The 13,129-nt window shown below is 40.5% G+C and overlaps 1 long non-coding RNA gene and 1 pseudogene across 1 annotated transcript in view; one reads left to right on the top strand and one right to left on the bottom strand.

Moving 5' to 3' along the window:
- LOC145538069 (uncharacterized) overlaps positions 1–13,129 on the bottom strand; it is a 54,298-nt gene that overhangs the window by 29,123 nt on the left and 12,046 nt on the right. The window lies entirely within an intron of this gene.
- LOC145538068 (NADH dehydrogenase [ubiquinone] flavoprotein 2, mitochondrial pseudogene) lies at positions 7,939–8,765 on the top strand (annotated as a pseudogene).

Here is a 13,129-nt window from a genome sequence, read left to right as displayed (position 1 = left end):
AGATAAATATTTATTTAATAAAAGGAAAAGTGATATCTTGAAATAAGGATATCTTAGTAGCAAACAACCAGGAGTGGATTTTTTCTTTTTTCATTCATCATTGTCAGCTGAAGACATTCTCAGTCAGCAGCTCAGTTCAGTTCAGTCGCTCAGTTGTGTCCAACTCTTTGCGATCCCATGAATTGCAGCACGCCAGGCCTCTCTGTCCATCACCAACTCCCGGAGTCTACCCAAACCCATGTCCATCGAGTCGGTGATGCCATCCAACCATCTCATCCTCTGTCGTCCCCTTCTCCTCCCGCCCCCAATCCTACCCAGCATTAGGGTCTTTTCCAATGAGTCAACTCTTCGCATGAGGTGGCCAAAGTATTGGAGTTTCAGCTTCAACATCAGACCTTCCGATGAACACCCAGGACTGATCTCCTTTAGGATGGACTGGTTGGATCTCCTTGCAGTCCAAGGGACTCTCAAGAGTCTTCTCCAACACCACAGTTCAAAAGCATCAATTCTGCGGCGCTCAGCTTTCTTCACCGTCCAACTCTCACATCCATACATGACTACTGGAAAAACCATAGCCTTGACTAGACGGACTTTTGTTGGCAAAGTAATGTCTGCTTTTAAATATGCTATCTAGTTTGGCCATAACCTTCCTTCCAAGGAGTAAGCGTCTTTTAATTTCATGGCTGCAGTCACCATCAGCAGTGATTCTGGAGACCAAAAAAATAAAGTCTGACACTGTTTCCACTGTTTCCCCATCTATTTCCCATGAAGTGATGGGACCGGATACCATGATCTTAGTTTTCTGAACGTTGAGCTTTAAGCCAACTTTTTCACTCTCCTCTTTCACCTTCATCAAGAGGCTCTTTAGTTCTTCTTCACTTTCTGCCATAAGGGTGGTGTCATCCGCATATCTGAGGTTATTGATATTTCTTCCAGCAATCTTGATTCCAGCTTGTGTTTCTTCCAGCCCAGCGTTTCTCATGATGTACTCTGCATATAAGTTAAATAAGCAGGGTGACAATATACAGCCTTGACATACTCCTTTTCCTATTTGGAACCAGTCTGTTGTTCCATGTCCAGTTCTAACTGTTGCTTCCTGACCTGCATACAGGTTTCTCAAGAGACAGGTCAGATGGTCTGGTATTCCCATCTCTTTCAGAATTTTCCACAGTTTATTGTGATCCACACAGTCAAAGGCTTTGGCGTAGTCAATAAAGCAGAAATAGATGTTTTTCTGGAACTCTCTTGCTTTTTCGATGATCCAGCGGATATTGGCAATTTGATCTCTGGTTCCTCTGCCTTTTCGAAAACCAGCTTGAACATCTGGAAGTTCACGGTTCACGTATTGCTGAAGGCTGGCTTGGAGAATTTTGAGCATTACTTTACTAGCATGTGAGATGAGTGCAATTGTGCGGTAGTTTGAGCATTCTTTGGCATTGCCTTTCTTTGGGATTGGAACGAAAACTGACCAGTCAGCAGCTAGGGGTGAAATTTATTGTGTCAAGATGGGTGAGCCACTTCACTGTTTCTTTCTGAGCTTGAAGAAATTGCAGCCTGAAATTCCACCTTTTCTGGATTTTAAAATGTGACAATAGATGCATATACTATAGGAGTTGGACCTAAGACTTACTGCAGGACTGCAAGTCAGAATCAGGATTCCCTAGAGGTGATGTGGGGAATGAATACTCATGAGGTGTTTATCTTGGGATGAAAAAATATGAATCAAGGGAGGGGGAATAAGGGAAAGTGCTTCTTTTAATTTACGTTTTCTTGATATTACCCAAGAGGGTCAGACAATGCAGTTTGTCTGGAATACTCCTGGCTTTTGATGATCTGGGGGAAAGTACTGAAAAAAGAAACTTGGGTCAGTGGTACCCATAAAAGGCTACTTTATACCTGTCCTATTTAACCAAGCTGGAGCTGGGGGGAAGGAGACTGGTTCCCAAAACAATTCATAGCTTAGTGACTGCTTTAAGTAGCTTGGAGCTCTAGAACTTTCTGTCTGACAAAAAATAATGACTCAGTTAATCAGTAACATATGTGGGCTTGTTCAGAGAATTACTGATGGAATCTATGACTGCAACCCTTTCAGACCTCATGCTCCCTTTTATAACAAGTATTTGAATGCCCTTTTTGTTATCTTGAAATGAAATTTATGTATTACACATTAAACAAATAAAACACCTTATTATAAAAGGAGAACCAAAGGGAAAGTAATTTTCAATAAGACATGTCTCTCAATTTGCAAATACTCAGACAAAACAACTGATGAAAGATTATTTAAAAAACAAACAGGTAAAATCATGACCCTCACTGAGATATAAAATGTATTTATGGCAATTACCTCATAACGAGGAACCAGGCAAATGTTATAACCCATTCAAGAGAGAAGCCAAAAAATGGATACATTTATAAATTAGGAATATTGAAATGATATATAAATGAAGGCAAAGCTAGTTTCTTCAGCAGTGGAAAAGAGAGGATAATTGAACCTCTACCAAAAACTCAGAACTCAGATGTCTAAAGACAAATATTATCTCACACTGTTATCACTTATCTCCAATTTACAGAATTGTAGAATCATTCCCACAGAATCAGATAACGCAGAGGGCTGTGCTATACACAGTACACAGCTTTTCACCGAAGCACAAATTTTTCTCTGCTGGCCTGCTAAGTTACTTCAGTTGTTTCTGACTCTTTGTTTGCGAACCTATGCACTGTAGCCCGCCAGGCTCCTCTGTCCACGGATTCTCCAGGCAAGAATCCTGGAGTGAGTTGCCATGCCTTCCTCCAGGAGACCTTCCCAACCCAGAAATTGAACCCATGTCTCTTATGTCTCCCCCATTAGCAGGTGGGTTCTTTACCACTAGCACCACCTAGGGAAACCCAAATTTTCCTCTACAGTATCCTTAATTAAGAAATCAGATATTCACTACTATAGGTAAAAACACCCTGAATAAAGTATCTATACCAGCAGACTGACTCGGTTGGTTGAATTGTCACCCTAAATATTTGAACAGTGATGCTTTCAGGTAGTTTCCGAAATGGAGATCAGTACTTGGTAAACCTCTGAGCAAAGAAAGAACCCTCTTCCCTCAATTTACACAGTACCTGAGCTCCTAGAAAAGTAGGTGCTTATTAAAACCATTTGAGGACACTGTGTGTGTACAGTGGAGTTGGGTTCGAGTTAAGACAGTTACGTTTTTCACCTGTATGAATATCTGGCAGAATACATGAAAGTTATGGGGGATATGGCAAACCCTTTATTGTGGGTCATTTTCCTGGGCATCTTGTATCCTAGCCCTACCAACTGAAGGCAAGTGGTACCCTTCAATCATGTGACAACCAAAACAAAAAGTCTCACAAATTACCAACACACTCCCCAAGGATGGAGAAGCACTGTCATGGCTGAAATATGCCCTCGGACCCACTGTTTTATCCCCACCTCCAGCAACACCATCTGCCCAGTTTGGCAGCTATGGAGAAAGGCAGAGGGCCTTCCTGAATAGGGTTAGGTGGAAATAGTTTTTAATTTAAAGAACTGACTCATCTCCTCTGTAATCCCTCTCTTCTAAGTTTAACTAACCAAGATGAGAGACCAAGGAGGTCTGTCATTAGTGGGCTTTGATTGATACAAATCAGCTTTTACAACTGTAAGGTTTGGCTTCCCATAATTATTCCACATGTTTTACATCACTCATTGTTTGGGTTAAACTGGACTCACTTGAAGCAATTTGCTTTTGTTAAATACATAATGAGCAGCATAATACTGTAATTTGACTTGAGCCATAGAACACACTTTAATATTAGCTTGTATTATATTTATCTAGCTTGTTTTGGGGAAAAAGAAAACTGACTAAAACCTAAGTAAGTCTAGATTAAGCCAGTTAAGATGTAATTTGTATTTTAGTGTTGGATTGTATCATGAGACTAGAGTTAAGTTGGGAAAACGCATCATGTTCTGTTAAGGGAAAGATAATACTTTAAAAACTTTAACTTTGGTTGCTGTGTTCACATCATAGTGTACAAGCATCATTTTTAGTTTGGCTTTGAGAATTACTCTGGCATTAAGTTTACAGAAAAATGTATAAAAGAAACTGAAGTTTTGGTTACATTTTTATAATTGTAAAGTTAAAGTTTGATTAAAACGGTCACTGCTCTTTTTATTCTATTTTATTGTCTTTTCAATAAAAACATTAAAAGAAACAAACAAAAGTAAATACATATACCCAGTCTATTCAAACTGGAGTTTACCTCTGCCTTTCTGAAGAGTTCTTGCCACCAGACCTGCAGTAGAGAGTGGGGTGGCAGTGGGGGCACAGATAGAATATGGTACAGTCAAATGACCAAAGAGCAGGCCACAGAGGAAGGATGTGGTCCAGGAAGTGAGGACTGTGAGTATTTGCCATAGCTCAGGGAGCCGTTGCCACTTACCCTAATGTTGCCAAATGTTATGATTTTACTTTCAAAAAAACAGGAAATATTTCATTTTTTCTATGCGATTGTTCAGTTCATGTATTTTAGCTCATGTATATGTATGTGTGTATAGATAGATGGATGGATATGTATTAATATTTAACACACGTGTGCACATACAGACACAGACAACTCTATTCATACATAACAGCTCCTTAGAGTTAGATTCATAAATAATGATTTAGGTACCAACTAGGACCCTCCTTTGAATCAGAATGAGAACTATGAGCCAAGTATTTTACCCTATTGCAGATATGAGAGGAAGTGGGTTTTGAGAAGTTAAGTGATTTGTCTAGAGTCACACAATAAATAGCTGGACTGTTCTGCTCCTGATACCAGGCTGCTGCCCAGTTTATCAAGAAAACACAAGATGAGCAAACATTGTTCTGACAAAAACAAGCCACAGGAATAATTTCTGCTGAAAACAGCATTTATGCATCTATTTAAGTAAAAATCAACATTTCTTAAAGCTTCTTGACCTATGTCCCTATCAGAAGTGTGAGGAGCTTTCCAGAGAAGGTAGAGGATCTAAATTTGCTAGTATCTGCAAGCGAGCTGGGTGAGCCATTTACTGCATTAGCCTGCCATCCATCAAAGCTAGTGATAAGAATGACTGAATCCCTAGGGGTTGCTTGCGAAAAAACGTTAAAAGCTTTAATTGAAAGGATCTCCACACAGGCCACATGTAACTTTCTCATTGTGAATTCCTGTCTTGCCCCCAGATACCCTGGGGCACCACCGAATATCAGGGCCAGGTCATTCTGATGTACTTAAGACGGAGCCTCTGGCAGGGCCTTTGATGATGCTCAGCTTGGAGTCCTGTGCCAACCCCAAGGGTGAGGGATGATGCACTTGGAGCAATGTCATCTGTCAGGGTCTAACCTCTCTTCTGTGAATGTCTGCAATTAAACCAGCCTTATGGAAAATGGGGACATTTCATATTTTAAAAGGTCTTGATTGGAATGTGCATATGATGAAAAAGATAAGCTTGGCTACCTCAAAAAGCACTTGCTGTAAGCAAGCAGCAGGGATTCCATCAGAAGCTTTCCATGAGCTCCAGGAAAATCCTGTGCCAGTTTTCCTTCCCTTGTTTGTGATTCATTTATTCATTGTCCTGACTCAGGTTAGGGTGTGACCCCAGGCTTCCCTGTGGCTCAACTGGTAAAGAATCTGCCTGCAATATGGGAGACCTGGGTTCGATCCCTGGGTTGGGAAGATCCCCTGGAGAAGGGAAAGGCTATCCACTCCAGCAGTCTGACCTGGAGAATTCCACGGACCGTATAGTCCATGGAGTTGTATAGAGTCAGACATGACTGAGCGACTTTCACTTCACTTTCACTTTTTTCCAGGCTTACATTCTATTAAAATCAATAAACATTTCCTCTTCCAGTTCTAACTCTGTGAAGGTATCCATAGCCTTCCCCACACCACCAAAGGGCAGCATGGAGTTGTTAACAATTCCTGAGTAAAATGTCCCATTCGGAAGCTTTTCAAACAACAAATTAAAAACTCTGCCCCTTTAAAAGAGGTTTTTTATTACCTCCTTAACGCATGCTCATCAAAGACAAAGTAATTCGAGAAAAGATAAACAAAAAGAAAAGTCTTGGTGATTCCACTTAAAGACCTGGGTGTTATTCGGGGTAAGTTACAGCAGAAGACATCAGAACTAATGCAATGATCTCTTAATCTAAGAATAAGTTAGGCAAGAGCTAGCCCCCATATTCATTGCATTCTTTTATTCTTACAGAGCCTGATACAAGATAACCATTCAGTTGCCTAACCTCCCTGTGGATAAAATTTCTTTTTTTGATAGATAAGACTGTTAAAATAGTTATCATTGGTATTTAGAATAATATATGATAGTTTAACAATTACCCACCAATATGTATACTCTGAGCTGAAAATCCAAAGTAATTAGGACCAGTCTCTAAATGTATATTGCAAATCATGTCCCATTATTGTGGAGCCCTTATGCTTATGAAGGGAGGCAGAGAATACAAATGTGGGAATGAGATGCAGGGAAGCACAAATTGTGTAAATGAAATCTAGACTGTTTCTGGGAACATAATTTCATGAATAAAGATGATCTAGCATCTCTGAACTATGTATTTTAAGATTAATATTTCTCAATAGTTCTTGTCAATTGGAGTGGCAGTAGAATCCATAATAAGTATTTTATTGAATTATATTTAGTTTAAATATAAATGTAAAAAAGCACCATGAATTCTCATGTCAAATTATGTCACCCAAAAGTTAATTATTTGCACCATGACTCAAAAAAAAAAAAAAAAGAATTCTTTTAATTTGGTAAAATATAGTCTTGTGTTTCTAACAGTTCAATGATTTTTAATTAATAAAATTTATTTTTAGAGCAGTTGTAGGTTCACAGCAAAACTGAGCAGACAGTCCAGAGCTTCCATATACTCCCTAGCCCCACACACGCACAACCTCCCCACCAACCACATCCCAAACCACAGTGTTACATTTGTTGCCATCAGTGAACTTGTGCTAAAACATCATTTCACCTTAAATCCATAGTTTGCATTAGGGTTCACTTGTGATGGTACGTTCTGTGGGTTTTGACACATTTTTAATGACATGTGTCTAACTCCACCATTGCAATATCATACGGAATAGTTTTACTCCCCTAAAAATCCTCTGTGCTCTTCCTATCATCTCTCCCTTCCTCACAACCCCTGAAAACCACTGACTTTTTTCTTATATTGTCTCAATAGTTTTACCTTTCCCAGAAAATCATATCATTGAAATCATACAGGATAAAGCCTTTTCAGATCAGCTTCTTTCATGGAGCAGTATTTGTTTGTTTTGTTTCATAACGTGATAGCTCATTTCATTTAGCATTGAATAATATTCCATAATCTGAAGGTACCACAGTTTTGTATCCATTCACCTACTGAAAGACATCTTGGCTGCTTCCAAGTTTCGGCAGTTATGAATAAAGCTGCCATACACATCAGTGCACATAAGTTTTAATTCATTTGAGTAAACACCAAGTCCCTTACACACCAGATTGGAAATTGAAAGGCATTATTTTTTAAAGTTCTACAAAACTGAAGTGCTATGGTCAAAAGTTCTGTTGGTTATATTGCTTAGCCTCCTCATCTCAAACTAAAATCGAAACAGACAAGCCCCCTTTGGGGGACACTTTTTTCTTTCTTTTTCTGAGCTTCTTTTCAGCATTCATTCACTGAGTATTATTTATCAGGCAAGGCAAGAAAATATCCTTTTTCCTCTGGTTTCTTGAATCAAGAATCTACTTAGCTATTTTAACAGATCAGTTTTCAAGTAAAACCCGGAAAGGAATCAGGAAGTTGTATTTCTACATTTCCATTTATCATGTCCTTTTATGTCTGTTTCAAATCCAAGTCCAAGTCCATCAACCCAGAATGTGAAATCACATTGAAAAAACTTCATTAGCCGTGCGTGCCGACCGCTCGGGGCCGTGCCCGGCGAGGCCCGAAGGCCCGCAGTTTGGCCAGCCATGTTCCTCTCCGCGGCGCTATGGGCCCGCGTGGCCGGCCTCGCCGCCCACTGGGGAAAACATATAAGAAATCTGCATAAGACAGCTGTTCAGAATGGAGCTGGAGCCTTATTTGTGCACAAAGATACTCCTGAGAATAACCCAGAAACTCCATTTGATTTCACACCAGAAAACTATAAGAGGATAGAGGCCATTGTGAAAAACTACCCAGAAGGGCATAAGGCAGCAGCTATGCTTCTAGTTCTGGATTTAGCCCGGAGACAGAATGGATGGCTGCCCATTTCTGCTATGAACAAGGTTGCAGAAATTTTACAAGTACCTCCAATGAGAGTGTATGAAGTAGCAACTTTTTATACAATGTATAATCGAAAGCCTGTTGGAAAGTATCACATTCAAGTCTGCACTACTACGCCTTGCATGCTCCGAAACTCCGACAGCATACTGGAAGCCATTCAGAAAAAACTTGGAATAAAGGTTGGAGAGACTACACCTGACAAAATTTCACTCTTATAGAAGTGAAATGTTTAGGGGCCTGTGTAAATGCACCAATGGTTCAAATAAATGACAACTACTATGAGGATCTGACACCTAAAGATACTGAAGAAATTATTGATGAACTCAAAGCTGGCAAAATCCCAAAACCTGGGCCAAGGAGTGGATGCTTCTCCTGTGAGCCAGCTGGAGGTCTTACCTCTTTGACTGAACCACCGAAAGGACCTGGGTTTGGTGTGCAAGCAGGCCTTTAATTTATATTCAGCTGTAAATATGTCAGTGGAGAAATAAAATATGAATCTCCTATCTACCTAAAAAAAAGAAAAAACTTCATTAAAGTTAATCTCTGTTCATACTCTCTATCTGAAAAGCAAACTTAGAAGATAAAAATCTAACCTGCTGAGACTCAAATGATAGGTTTTGTACCAATGCGTGATACCAGTGAGAGGGGGTACCAATGAGTGATAAGTACACTGATGATGTCAGTCAATATACTCATCAACCTCATTGTAACTATTCGTTTATTGCCTGTCATGTCTGTGAGCCTGTCAGCTCCCCCAAGAAGAGGGACAAGGCCTGACTGATTACTCTGGCACACAGTCAGTATTTCACTATATATTAGTTGAATGCATCATTGGTTCATTAGATATGTTTTATGTTAATTAATTTCAATTTATTTAACAGTAAGTAAGCACCTACCAGGTACAAGGCTGCGTGTCGGGTATTTTGGGTGTATAAAGATGAGTGCAGTTCATGTCCTACCTTCCAAAAGCTTACACAACTGTCAATCATTGCAGCAGGCTGTCCTTGCCAAGTCCATATCCCCTCAGACTCCCCCTTCTTCCACTCTGGATAGTTCCACCAGGAGTTACGGCATCTCTCCACATAAAGGCATTCTTTAACCTTGGAGTAGCTCAGCACCTTGGAGGCAGACTGGAATTGTCAGAGAAATAACGTCTCTAGGACAGTTTTCATCCAGTGAGGGTGGCAGTTCCTTGCTCTTCAGTAGGAAACTTTTTGAGCCCATGTCACTCAGTCTCTCAGAAGGTCCCCAATGGAACTGAGCCCAGATGCTCACAGCAGTAACCTGCTCATTAAAACACCTTTTATTAGCTTTTCTCCTTTCTTGGTCCCACTTCCTACTCCCTCACAGTGCTTTCTAAGATCTCTTCCCAAATAAATCATTCTCTCTAAATCCATTACTCTAGGTCTGATTTTAAAAGAAGTATGGACACTGGAATGTGTTAAGTACTAGAGGGATGAACAGAGAGTGATGGGAATGCAGAGGAGGAGGGGATTTAAGCCTAGGTGGGAGAAGACTTGGCATCATTTGAATGGGGTCTGGGTGGGGGTAGTGAGTGCCTCTGTGGAAAGAGATGCTTCAGGTAGAGCAAACAAGGGCATGGTGCTGCTGAAGAAGACAGACCTCTCATGGAATTGTAGGCAATTGAGTCCAGAGGGAATGTGGGTAGAAAAGTATCTCAGGCTTTCCCGGAAAGTACTCTGGAGCCCCTCACATTCCAGAAAGGAGGCAGTTCTCTCTTGCCCCTTTCATTCTAAACTTCAGCTCCAGTTCCTTACTGTTTTCACCCTGGTACTTTGAAAAGTCCAAACATTCTCCTTTTCGTAGGAATCTGAATATAGAAACAAACATAACTACCCATTATCTATAAAAGCAGCCATAAGGTCATCACTGACCAACCCAGTGTTTCTTTAAGCATGGCACTTTCTTTCTGCCTGTAGATTTGAATTCATGTTTTCTGAGTTCCCATGACAAGCTGAGCATTAATATTTTGCTCTGAGAGCTTACAGTCTAAACATAGTGTTCGTGCCTCAACCCAGACAGGGAACTTTTCTGCCTCTGTTAGAGGATAATCTTAAATTTTAAAACAGACAAAAAAAGGAAGAGTATGCCACAGAGTCAAGGAATATAATCCAAGCTAACTCCATCTTGAAATCCCCGCTATTACTTCCCAAGCAAGTATAATGCATATGGATGGTCCTGCTCATTCTCTGGGTCCTAGAAGTGGTTTCTCACAAATGAAATGCTCTGACAAATCATTCCATCTCCAGTGCTGACTCAATTATAGCTTCTTACCATGATCAACAACTGCTAAATTGGTTATAAACCCAGAATGGGAGCTGAAAACAAAAAACAGAGGTGTGGCAAGAGGACAGGAGCAGAATCAGTTTTCCAGCAGAGGAAAGCCAATTTAGGAAAGACAAAATGAGTACTTCTGGAACAGGTATACAATATTGGAAAATAACAGAGAGATTCAAGAAGTTATTAAAGCTCGCAAGAGAATCTGGGGAGAGAACACTACTCATTTCAGCTCAGCAGGAGCCAGTTTGCATTATTATGTTTTGTTCTATACTTAGCTTTGAAGAAAGCCGCAAATTACAATGGTTAAATAGGGCTTTAGAAAATGGAAAATAGCAACATTGCAAGTACAGAAAGTATTGGGGTAGTAGAACATCCTCCAGTTCAGGAATGGATCTAGAGAACTCCTGAAATTCCTTCTTTCCTCTCCCACTCTCAAGAAGTTTAGCCATGTGTCTTTTATGAATCACCATTACTATAATATTGCTTGTGTATTAATAATAAATACAGCTTTGTTTTTTAAACAAAAGGATCAACCAGAGGTTGGGAGAGAAAGAAAGTTGCTAGAGTACTACAACCAGGTTAAGTACTTGGGGGAAGATACTAATTTAATACCTACCTACATTGAGAAGTGAATGATGAAAAACACATTTTTGATCTTTGTACATTTAAGGCACAGCCATACTGAAAGTGTTAGTTGCTCAGTCATGTCCAACTCTGTGACCCTATGGACTGTAGCCCGCCAAGCTCCTCTGTCAATGGAATTTTCCAGGTAAGAATACTGGAGCAGGTCGCCATTCCCTTCTCCAGGGGATCTTCTCAACCCATGGATTGAACCTGCATCTCCTGCTTTGCAGGCAGATTCTTTACCATCTGAGTCACTAGGGAAGCCTCATTACATGTGTTATATGTCATATACATATACATATAATTATGTTAACCAATTGATCCTCGTAACAGCCTTATGAAACAGATACTGTTCCTAATCCATTTTATAGATGAGGAGACTGGAGCACAGAAAGGCTAACTTGCTTAAGTTTGTACAGCAGGTAAGTGGCAGAACCAGGATTCAGTCTGACCTCAAAGTTTGTGTTCTTGCTGACTACATTCAGAAGCCATGCTAAGAAGTGAATGTTTGCGTCCCTCCAAAATTTGTGTGCGGAAGTCCCAACTCCCCATGTGATGGTATTTGAAGATGGGACCTTTAGGAGGTTTAGCTGAGGTCATGAGGGTGAGCTGGAAACACTTCCCTCATCAGAAGAGAAAGAGACACTAGAGCTCCCTCTCTTTACCAGGTGAGGACACAGTGAGGGGTGGCCATCTGCAAGCCAGGCAGAGAGCCCTCACAGGAAACTGAATCTGCTGGCTCCTTGGTCTAAAAGCTTCAGAGCTTTGAGAAAATAAATCTCTGTTAAGCCAGCCAGTCTTTGGTATTTTGTTACAGCAGCCCAAGAAGAGTAAGACCACAAAGTTGTTATAACCAAGCTGTTACCCAGAGAGACAAGGAACTGTAGGCAGAAGAGTTTCAGCTCAGATCCAGAGATTACTTCAGGGGCTTCCCTGTGAAGACCTTGTTTCCTACAGGACAGGTCACAAAGAATTTCTTGGCCCAAGGGTGATGTACGGTGAATCCAAGAGCAGGTGTTAGAGCTCTGGGGGAAGCTGCATAAACTAAAACTCAGTACCTTCCCTGTTATCAGTGGTCATTTCCTGAGTGAAGCTCAGAGCAAATATGAGCAAAATATTCAGTGATTTGGGTCTGGACGGGGCTGTTGAAGAAGGAGGAGGAGCAAGTCAGTCAGGGAAAAAAACCAAAACCCTCCTCCTCTCATTCCCCGGAAGATAGTATGAATCAGCTTTTTGTGAAATATGACAGGTTACTATTTGAGGTGTCCAAGCACATCTCTCAGCCTTTCATAGAATCCCAGTCCCAACTGGTTTAGCTCTAACTCACTTTGTTACAAAATTTTTGCCACTAAGAATAGCCAGAATTTTTGCTCCTATAATATCTCTATGCATATATTCTCTATGTATGGGTAATTTTACTTCTATGGAATAGATTCTGAGAAGTGGGGTTTGTAAGAGGAAGAATGTTTTTAATTTGAAAGATATTTTCAGATTTGCTTTTAAATAGGCTCTAACAAATCACATTCCACTGGTACTGTAGGGAGTATTTGTCTTTTTTAAACATCCTTCCTAAGTTTAGGGCATTCTCCCCAGGGAGAAGCCAGATACATACTTTCCCAAAATCCTTTGCAGTTTGAGTGCAGACATATGACCTACGCCCTGCCAATCACATACCACCAAGGCTCCACATTAATGAGACAAGATACAGTTCCTCATAGAATCCAATCAATACTTCCGGATTCTAGACAGCAGTGACAGTCATGCCTCATTCTGGGAACTTTGGTGCTCTAGGACAGGGATATCTCATCAAGCCCTCAGTAGCAGGAATTGGTTGATCTTTTCTTAATGCATTCGCATCTGTCAATCCTGTTGCCTCTACCCCAGTTGAGGCTACCATGATCTGTGCTAGGACAGCAGCAGCAAACTCCAAC

This window comes from Giraffa tippelskirchi, chromosome 2 (assembly GCF_054371585.1).
Source record: "Giraffa tippelskirchi isolate mGirTip1 chromosome 2, T2T-mGirTip1v1.2.pri, whole genome shotgun sequence".
NCBI lineage: Eukaryota > Metazoa > Chordata > Mammalia > Artiodactyla > Giraffidae > Giraffa > Giraffa tippelskirchi.
Note: the sequence above shows the minus strand (reverse complement) of the source record. Positions and strands in the feature narration are given on the sequence as shown.